The 10,499-nt window shown below is 36.5% G+C and overlaps 1 pseudogene; it reads right to left on the bottom strand.

The window, feature by feature from the left end:
• Positions 1–5,673: 5,673 nt before the first annotated feature.
• Positions 5,674–9,676, bottom strand: LOC101246349 (RNA-binding KH domain-containing protein PEPPER-like; annotated as a pseudogene).
• Positions 9,677–10,499: the final 823 nt, after the last annotated feature.

Below are 10,499 nucleotides of genomic sequence, written 5' to 3'. Positions count from 1 at the left end.
GACGACTTCACTATGACATCAACACCTAAGAAGTTTCGTAAGGGAGGCGAGTTTAGTGGTTCTTACTCCAGAGGGCAGAGTTCAGGAGGTTATCCAGCCCGACCTATTCAGTCTGTACTGCAGGCTGTATCTGGGGGTCCACCGCAGACTAGTCAACATTTCTCTGAGTTTGGAGGTTATCCCCAGACTTCGTCGTTCTCACAGAGACCTATGCTTGACCCAGAGAGTGTTATGGATGCGGAGAGACTGGACATATTTGGAGGTTTTGTCCAAAACAGAGTTACAGACCCACAATAGTCAGAGGTAGAGGTGGTCATGGGAGAGGCTGCCATTCTGGAGGACGTGGTGGTCAAGGTAATGGTGGTCACCAAACCAACTGGGGTGGCGGGCAAGCCGGAGCGACTGCAGCACAACATGGTAGGGGCAACGAAAGACGGGTGATAGGGCCCATTGTTATGCTTTCCCTGGGAGGTCTGAAGCAGAGACATCTGATGCTGTTATCACAGGTAATCTTTTGGTTTGTGATTGCAGGATTCTGTAATATTTGATCCTGGATCCACATTTTCATGTGTATCTTCCTCATTTGCTACTGGTCTTGATTTACATTGTGATTTGCTTGACATGCCTATTCGTGTTTCTACTCCGGTGGGTGAGTCTGTGATAGTTGAAAAGGTGTATAGGTCTTGTCTTGTTAATTTTGTGGGGAGCAATACTCATGTAGACTTGGTTATCCTAGAAATGGTTGACTTCGATGTAATTCTGCGTATGACTTGGCTTTCTCCAAATTTTGCAATCTTAGATTGTAATGCTAAAACTGTAACGTTGGCCAAGCCTGGGACAGATCCGTTAGTGTGGGAGGGTGACTACACTTCCACTCTAGTTCGTAACATCTCCTTTCTTCGTTCTAAGAGAATGGTTAGTAAAGGGTGTTTGTCTTTCTTGGCATACCTCAGGGATGATACTACCCAAGTACCTTTTATTGGGTTGGTTTTGATAGTCCGTGAGTTTCTGGATGTGTTTCCTGCAGACCTTCCTGGTATGCCACCGGATAGAGATATTGATTTCTGTATTGATCTGGAGCCGGTACTCGCCTCATTTCCATACCCCCTTATAGAATGGCTCCCGCTGAGTTAAGAGAGTTAAAGGCCCAACTTCAAGAGTTGTTAGGTAAAGGCTTTATTAGACCAAGTGCATCCCCTTGGGGTGCTCCTGTATTGTTTGTGAAGAAGAAGGATGGAAGTTTTCAGATGTGCACAGACTACAGACAACTAAATAAGGTAACTGTTAAGAACACGTATCCTCTTCCTCGCATCGATGATTTGTTCGATCAGTTACAAGGTGCTTGTACCTTCTCAAAAATCGATTTGAGGTCTGGTTATCATCAATTGAAAATACGGGCAACGGATGTGCCCAAGACTGCTTTTCGGACCAGGTATAGGCATTGTGTGTTCTTAGTAATGTCTTTTGGGATTACGAATGCCCCTGCTTCTTTCATGAGCTTGATGAACGGGATTTATAAGCCATATCTGGATCTCTTTGTCATTGTATTCATTGATGATATGCAGGTATACTCAAAGAGCATGAAAGAACATAAGGAGCACTTGAGAATCGTATTGGATATGTTGAAGGAGAAAAATCTTTATTCCAAATTCTCCAAGTGTGAGTTTTGGCTAGATTCAGTGTCCTTCTTGGGGCATGTGGTTTCTAAGGATGGAGTGATGGTGGATCCTTCTAAGATCGAAGTAGTGAAGAGTTGGGTAAGACCTATTAATGTTGCAGAGGTAAGGAGCTTTATTGGTTTAGCTAGCTACTACCGTCGATTTGTCAAGGGATTTTCTTCTGTTTCTTCCCAATTGACAAACTTGACTAAGCAAAGTGTTCCATTTGTATGGTCGGACGAGTGTGAAGAAAGCTTTCAGAAACTCAAGACTTTGTTGACTACTGCATCAATTCTTACACTGCCAGTGGAAGGTAAGAATTTCATTGTTTATTGTGATGCATCCTATTCTGGTTTGGGTGAAGTGCTAATGCAAGAGAAGAATGTAATTGCTTATGCTTCGAGGTAATTAAAGGTGCATGAACGTAATTATCCGACCCATGATTTGGAGTTGGCTGCAGTAGTGTTTGCATTAAAGCAATGGAGACATTATCTATATGGGGTTAAGTGTGAGGTCTATACGGATCATCGTAGTTTAGAGTATGTCTTTACTCAGAAAGATTTGAATTTGAGACAGCAAAGATGGATGGAACTACTGAAGGACTATGATATCACTATCTTGTATCACCCGGGAAAAGCTAATGTTGTGGCAGATGCTTTAAGTAGAAAGGCAGGGAGCATGGAAAGTCTAACTCACTTGAAGGTTTCTAGACACCCATTGGCTAGAGAGGTTCAGACTCTGGCTAATGACTTTATGAGGCTGGAAGTACTAGAGAAGGGAGGAATTTTGGCCTGTGTGGAGGCAAGATCTTCCTTTCTTGACAAGATTAAGGGAAAGCAGTTTACTGATGAGAAACTGATCGGGATTTGAGATAAGGTATTGCGAGGAGAGGCTAAAGAAGCAAAAATCGATGAGGAAGGCATTTTGAGAATCAAGGGAAGGGTATGTGTACCCCGCGTCGATGATTTGATTCACACTATTCTTACAGAGGCTCGTAGTTCAATGTATTCTATACATCCTGGTGCAACCAAGATGTATCGTGACTTAAAGCAACATTTTTGGTGGAGTAGGATGAAGCGTGACATTGTTGATTTTGTTTCTCAATGCCCGAATTGTCAGCAGGTTAAGTAGGAACACCAGAGGCCTGGAGGGACACTTCAGAGAATTCCCATTCCGGAATAGATGTGGGAGAGAATTGCAATGGACTTCGTGGTTGGTCTTCCAAAGACAATGGGTAAGTATGACTCCATTTGGGTAATTGTTGACAGATTAACTAAGTCTGCTCATTTCATTCCGGTCAAGGTGACTTACACTGCAGAGAAGTTAGCCAAACTTTATATCTCAAAAATTGTTCGATTGCATGGAGTTCCACTTTCTATCATATCAGATAGAGGTACGCAATTTACTTCTAAGTTTTTGAAAACATTGCATGCTGAATTAGGTACTAGGTTGGATCTTAGTACTGCATTTCACCCTCAGGCCGATGGTCAGTCTGAGCGAACGATTCAGGTTTTGGAGGATATGCTTCGTGCATGTGTGATAGAATTTGGTGGTCATTGGGATAACTTTTTAACCTTAGCAGAGTTCTTATACAACAATATCTATCACTCAAGTATCGATATGGCCCCATTTGAGGCACTGTACGGGAGAAGATGTAGGTCTCCCATTGGGTGAATTAATGCATTTGAGGTTAGACCTTGGGGTAATGACCTTCTGAGGGAATCGTTAGATAAAGTAACATTCATTCAGAAAAAGCTTCTAGCCGCTCAGAACAGGCAGAAAGAATGCAGATCGAAAGGTTAGGGACTTGGATTTTATGGAGGGTGAGCAAGTCTTTATGAAGGTTTCACCCATTAAAGGGGTGATGCGGTTTGGTAAGCAAGGTAAGCTTAGTCCGAGGTATATTGGTCCATTTGAAGTTCTGAAGCGCGTGGGGGAGGTAGCTTATGAATTTGCATTGCCTCCAGGACTTTCAGGAGTGCACCCAGTATTTCATGTGTCTATGCTGAAAAGATACCATGGGGATGGAAATTACATTATTCGTGGGATTCAGTTCTTCTGGATGAGAATTTTTCTTATGAGGAAGAGCCTGTTGCCACTCTAGATAGAGAAATCCGCTAATTGAGATCAAGGGAGATTGCATCCATCAAGGTTCAATGGAAGAATTGGCCAATTGAAGAGTCCACTTGGGAGAAGGAGGCTGATATGCAAGAAAGATATCCCAACCTTTTTACAGATTCAGGTACTCTTTCTCGCCCTTATTTTTCTTCTTGTGATCGTTCGAGGATGAACAATAGGTAAATTGGTATCTATTGGAACGAACTGTTTAGTCGTTTCGAGCAGTAGAATCATTTTTGATAATAACTGACTATTTTGACGGAGCACACGACGGACCGTCATGGTCACGACGGACCGTCGAGTGTCTCGTGCCAAAACACTTAAACTTTGAAATTTGGGTACGGGGAATCAACTCTCTGAACTTCACGACAGAATGGCAGCACGGACCGTCGTAGGCACGACGGACCGTCACAGACCTTTTTAATTAAATTGACTCTCTGAACTCTATGACGACCCTGCAGGACGGACCGTCGCAGGCACGATGGGCCATCACAGCTGCGTAACCTTGACTGTTTCGGATTTCTGCTAAAGTTTTTAAGGGGTGTTTTGGACTATTTATGACAAACTGTATGAAATTGGTGGGTAAGTTTAATAACTTATTTACTTGGGGGTTAAAGGAGATGACCTTAAATTAAATGATAGGTTACTTTTATCATCCTAGATACTTGATTATATGATATTAGGGTAAAAGAAAAAGAATCCGGAGAAGGAAAAATAAAAAGAACAAAGAGAGGGAGAAACGAGCGAGAGAAGGGAGAACGAAGAGGAAATCAAAGACTTTGAAAAGTAGCTTGCTTGATCACGATTCATCGGTGGAAGTAGGTTATGGTTTATGTATTTCATAGTAAACTCTAAAATGCGATTGATATGTATTGGGTGGTATTGTAAAGTTTTCTATATGCTTAATTGTGTTATTGCATGTTGTGATTATGTAAATGGTGATGGATTATAATGATGATACTGTGGAATCTTAAAAACCTTAAATCCACTCTATTAATGATGATGCCTTGATATAAAAGAAGGCTTGATGAACTAAAAGAATGAGGTTAATGGATCGGGTGTCACGAACCGACATGTAGAATTAGGGGATTGGGTGTCACGAACCGACACGTAGTATTAGGGGATCGGGTGTCACGAACTGACACGTAGAATTAGGGGATTGGGTGTCACGAACCGACACGTAGTATTAGGGGATCGGGTGTCACGAACCGACACGTAGTATTAGCGGATCGGAGTGTCACGTTCCGACACAAGAGGAATAAAGAGATTGAATCTGGAATTATGTAAATGCAATTAAATTCAAAGAACCTATTTCCCAAATGAGTATGGTGTGGAGGCTTGAGTCCTCATGGGTGTGTATGGTATTGTTGTCAATGATTCTTGTACTTGTTGTTGCTACCTGTTATGTATTGTGGTTGATTTTAGATTATTATTCAATGTATATTGGTTTCTATTTTGAGTTGGCCGATGATGCCTACTCAGTACTTGTGCCTTGTACTGACCCCTACTTGTAATTTTCTTCTTTGTTATTTGTGGAGTGCAGCAAACGTACCATCGACTTTGACTCGTCCGAACTCTAGCCAGTCTTCAGTATATCAGAATTCAGGGTGAGCTACTATTACTAGCTTGGACTGGACTCTCTCCTTCACGTCTTGATGTCTTGAAGTTCGGACATGGACCATCTCTTTTACTTGTTTTAGCTTCTTTATACTCTTAGATTTAGAAACTTGAGGATAGATGTTCTTGATGTGATGACTTCCAGATTTTGAGGATAGTAATTGATAAATTTTAGAAGTTATTTAATTGATTTCGTTAATGAGTTTAAGTCTTCCGCATTATAATTTGTTCATTATGGTTGCAATTTAGTAAATGTTGGGATATAGATTTGTTGGTTCGCTCACATAGGAGGATAAATGTGGGTGCCACTCGCGGCTCGTTTTGGGTCGTGACAATATGCTATATTACAGCCTTCAGCACCAATGATTTCCTCATTATACCCCAGCGGTACTTGCATATCCTTTGTGATCTGAGAAGGAAAAAGGATAGAAACATTTATCTAATGGCTAAGCAGAAAGAAAGAGCTTCTACAGATTCAAGTTCAAGAGTAGGAAAAAGAATATGTAGAGCAAGAAAGAAACGAGAACACAACTACAATAATTCCAATTAAAAACTAACTCTCCCTGAGATTTTCTTTTCTGTTCAGGTTGAAGTGCTACTATAATACACATTCAGCACAGAAAGTGCAAATGAGTAAATAATTAAACAGAACGAAAAAATTAAATGATTATGATGAAATGTAACTCATGTCAATTAAGTTGAAAAGACAATTTTTTATTACAAAATTTATCATTCATAGTCACAAGCATGAAATCGTGATAATACGAATGTCCATGAAACCTGGCTCGTGGTAGGAACCAACATTCTTCAGCAATATCCTTGTTTCTATTTTCTACTAAGCCAGTCATCTACCTGACTTTTATCAAACCGGATATATTAAATTAGTTCAGGAAACTAGGACACACATGTTTCAAAAAGACAAAAGGAAATGAAATTAAAAAGGTGAGATACAAAGTGATCTTTGCTCAATCTCTAAATCATGGAAACATTTCTGCACGGTATAAATATTGATTTTCCGCAACAAAATGGGACAAACTCAAACCACAATGAAGCCATAAAATCCATGATACTGGTAGAAAATGGAGACATATAGTATCCATAAACTGACCTTTGTTACAATATCCTGTCCATATCGCGGTAGTGTAGACCGTGGGGTTTTGGAGTCCACGACAGTTCCATGATCAAGTAAGTAAGAGTCTTGGTAATCAGAAACAGTTGCAGATGCAGGACGAGAAGACTGATACTGTGGTTTATCAGCCCAGGTAGTTAGTAAAAACACACACACACATACATACACACACACATACATACATACATACATACATACATATATATATATATATATATCAATTAAAATTTAGTTAAAAGTATCAAAATTACCATTTTCTCAAAAACCGGTATCATGCCATGATGGACCAGGAACTTCCTTAAAAGTTTAACAACTACGTCAAAAGCATTGAGAACCTTCGAACCTTCTCCATGTATTTAAAAAATCCTATCATCTTTAGTGGCACAAAGGTCCACATTATCTGTGAAATTCAGAAATTATTAGATAACATAAAGATCTCACCTACAAGTAATACTCTTAGCACAACACCTGATCTTTCTTGTATTGAACTGATCGTGGAACCATTTTTACCGATCAAGTCAATGGCTTGTGCTGAAGCCACCAATAACTTTGAAGACACAAATGTAGCTACTGCTCCTGGATCATCATTGTTTAGCCCCGCAACACACTTTAAAATTCTAATAGCAGCGTCCATTGCTGGAGATACCTCAGCATCTGGATTTTCTCTACCAGATATTAAAACCTGAAAAACATATGAAGCAAATATAAAATACTTGGATAGAATCAACTCACACAAGTTTTTGATGAATTTTACTGTTTCATCACAACAATTGATGTTTTTACACACATCAAAATCATCCAGATTCAAACAAAAATTCCAAAAAAGAAACAAAAATCTAAAGAATTATCAAAAATTATTCGATCAAAAACATACGATTTGATTAGCATTGCTACATGGACCTTCGAGAACACGAATAACGGCACAAGTCTCTTTGCAAATCCTCTTTACAACTTCTCCCCTCCGCCCAATTATACCACCAACCTTAGCAATTGGCACAACTAGCTTGAACACGTTATCCCCAGGCCATCCCGGCCATTCTGAACCGATTCCCCTGTAGCAACAGAGTAAGATTTTACAGCAAGCAATTCTGACAGAGGCGGCGCCACTGAAGATGAAGCATGAATTACCGGTGCAAATAATGAGCTAGTAACAGTAGAGTACATCATTATTGAGTTGAGAGAAAAAAATAGAGTGAAAAGAGTTTTTCAGTTAAAAGGGTTTGGTTGTACGTGAAAAATGGAAAGAGGTATCCGTCTTTAATATAAACTGCTTGCTGTTACTTTCTAGAAAAAGAAAAAGAAAAAAGCTTTTTTATATTTTGTATAAATAATTAGGATTTCTTCACGAAATTATAATATGAAATCATAATATATAACATTTATTATTATATATTATAATAAATTATGAGGGACTTACCGTCATTATTGTTAAAAAATCACTGGGTTGATGAACGACTTAACATTATTGCTATTTTGAAAACCGTTGAATTTTTTAAAAATCATTTATATAGCCGTTACTAAATTTTTACAAGTCGCAAAATGTTTAATCATTATGGTAGTAAAACAATAAGTAAAATCAATTGTTTATCAAAACCCAAAAAAAAGTGTACTAATAAAAGTAATTATGTCCTTCGAATAACTGAAATAACGGTTAGATGAAATTTTATCAAGTTCTTTTAAAAACATTTTCATAATATTTATTAACTAAACAAAAATATCGAATACGTTAAAAATTCATAATTTCACGCGTACATAAATAGCCGTGAGTTATAGAATTTGAAGTTAAAAAGTTCACTTATCTAATCTGAAATAAATACTTATTTTTTTCTGACTAAAACAGATAATTCATTTGAGTTGAGCGACATGTCAGAATTATTAACAGATGTCTTTCAAATGACCGTTCATTCACTTTAATTATTTTTTTGGTAAGTCAGCGTTGATGGACTTACCGTTATTATTTTAAAAAATTTGTTGGGTTGATGAACGACTTAACATTATTGTTATTTTGAAAAACCATTGGATTTTGAAAAATAGTTTATATAGCTGTTATAAAATTTTGCCACTCAAAATTTATCCATTATGATATTAAAATAATAAGGAAAATTAATTGTTTATCAAAAAAACTGTCAAATAAAAGTAGTTATGTTCTTCTAATAACTGAAATAACGATTAGATGAAGTTTATAAAGTTCTTTTAAAAATATTTCCATATTGCTTATTAACTAAATAAAAATATCGAATACATTATTAATTAATAACTTCGCGTGTACATAAATAGTCGTGAGCTATACAATATGAAGTTAGAAGTTTCACTTATCTTATCTTAAGTGGATAAAGGGAGACTTGTTTTTTATACGACGAAACAGATAATTCGTTAGAGTTGAGCGACCTGTCGTATTATTAACAGCTCTCAAATGATTGTTTATTCGTTTTAAGTCAGCATTGAGGGACTTACTTTATTATTTTCAAAAATCCGTTAGATTGATGAACGACTAACATTATTGCTATTTTGAAAAACCGTTGGATTTTGAAAAATCATTTATATAGCCGTTACTAATTTTGACAAGTCGCTCAAAGTTTATCAAAGTGATTAAGGAAAATCAATTGCTTATAAAAAAAGTATATTAATAAAAGTAATTGTGTCCTTCTAATAGCTGAAATAACGGTTAGATGAAGTTTATCGAGTTCTTTTAAAAACATTTCCATATTGTTTATCAACTAAACAAAAATTATGAAATACGTTAAAAATTAAAAATTTCGCGTGTAAAAAGTTAGTTGTGAGTTATGATATCTGAAGTTAGAAGGTTCATTTATCTTATCTGAAATGAATACTTATTTTTTGTATGACTAAAATGGGTAATTCATTAAAGTTGAACGACATGTCAGAATTATTAACGGATGTCTGTCAAACGGCCGTTGATTAAGTTTAAGTAATAACTTTTTGGTAAGTCAGCTTTGAGGTACTTAACGTTATTATTCTTAAAAATTTGTTATCCCCAGACCATCCCAGCCATTTTTGCACAACTGCAAATTGATTCCCCAGTACCAACAGAACCGGATTTTACAGCAAGCGATTCCGGCGGAGGCGGCGTAGCCGCATATGAACCATGAATCGCTGGTGCAAATGATGAGCTAGTAACAATAGAGTACACCATTGTTGAGTTGATAGAAAAAACAGAGTGAAAAGAGTTTTACAATGAGAGTTTTGCTGAAAGGGTTTTGGTTGTATGCGAAAAATGGGAAGAGTGTCTTAATATAATATCTTCGGCGTTACTTTCTTAAAAAAAAACAAAAAAAAACATTCATTATGTAATTTTCCAATTTTGTATAAATAATTAGGATTCATTTACGAAATTATAATATGAAAATCATAATATATAACATATATTATTAAGTGATGAAAAACATAAATAAATAATAAGAACAAAAAATTATCAAAACAAAAAAGTAGTTTTTTGCTAATAAAAGTTATTTTGTGCTAGTTATAATAATAGAAATAACTATTATTTGAAGTTTATCAAATTTTTTTCGAAAACATACCACATTGTTTAATTAGCTGAATTAAGATGTCGAATGCGTTACAATATAATAATTTCACGCGTACATAAATAATCATGGGTTTTGGAATTTGAAGTTAGAAAGTTCAGTTATCTTATCTGAAATGGATAAATGAATACTTATTTTTTATAATACTAAAACGTGTAATTCATCAAAGTTGACGGCAAATCAGAATTATTAATGGATGTCTGTCAAATGACGGTTAGTCCACTTAAATTATTTTTTTGGTAAGTCAGCACTGAGGGACTTACCATTATTATTTAAAAAATTCGTTGGATTGATGAACGACTTAACATTATTGCTATTTTGAAAAACCGTTGGATTTTGAAAAATCGTTTATGTAGTCGTTATTAATTTTGACAAGCTGCTCAAAGTTTATCAAAATGATTAAGGAAAATAAATTGCTTATAATAAAAAAAG

Source organism: Solanum lycopersicum, chromosome 5 (genome assembly GCF_036512215.1).
Source record: "Solanum lycopersicum chromosome 5, SLM_r2.1".
Classification (NCBI taxonomy): domain Eukaryota; kingdom Viridiplantae; phylum Streptophyta; class Magnoliopsida; order Solanales; family Solanaceae; genus Solanum; species Solanum lycopersicum.
The sequence above is the reverse complement of the archived record's forward strand: the minus strand, read 5'-3'. Positions and strand labels throughout refer to the sequence as shown.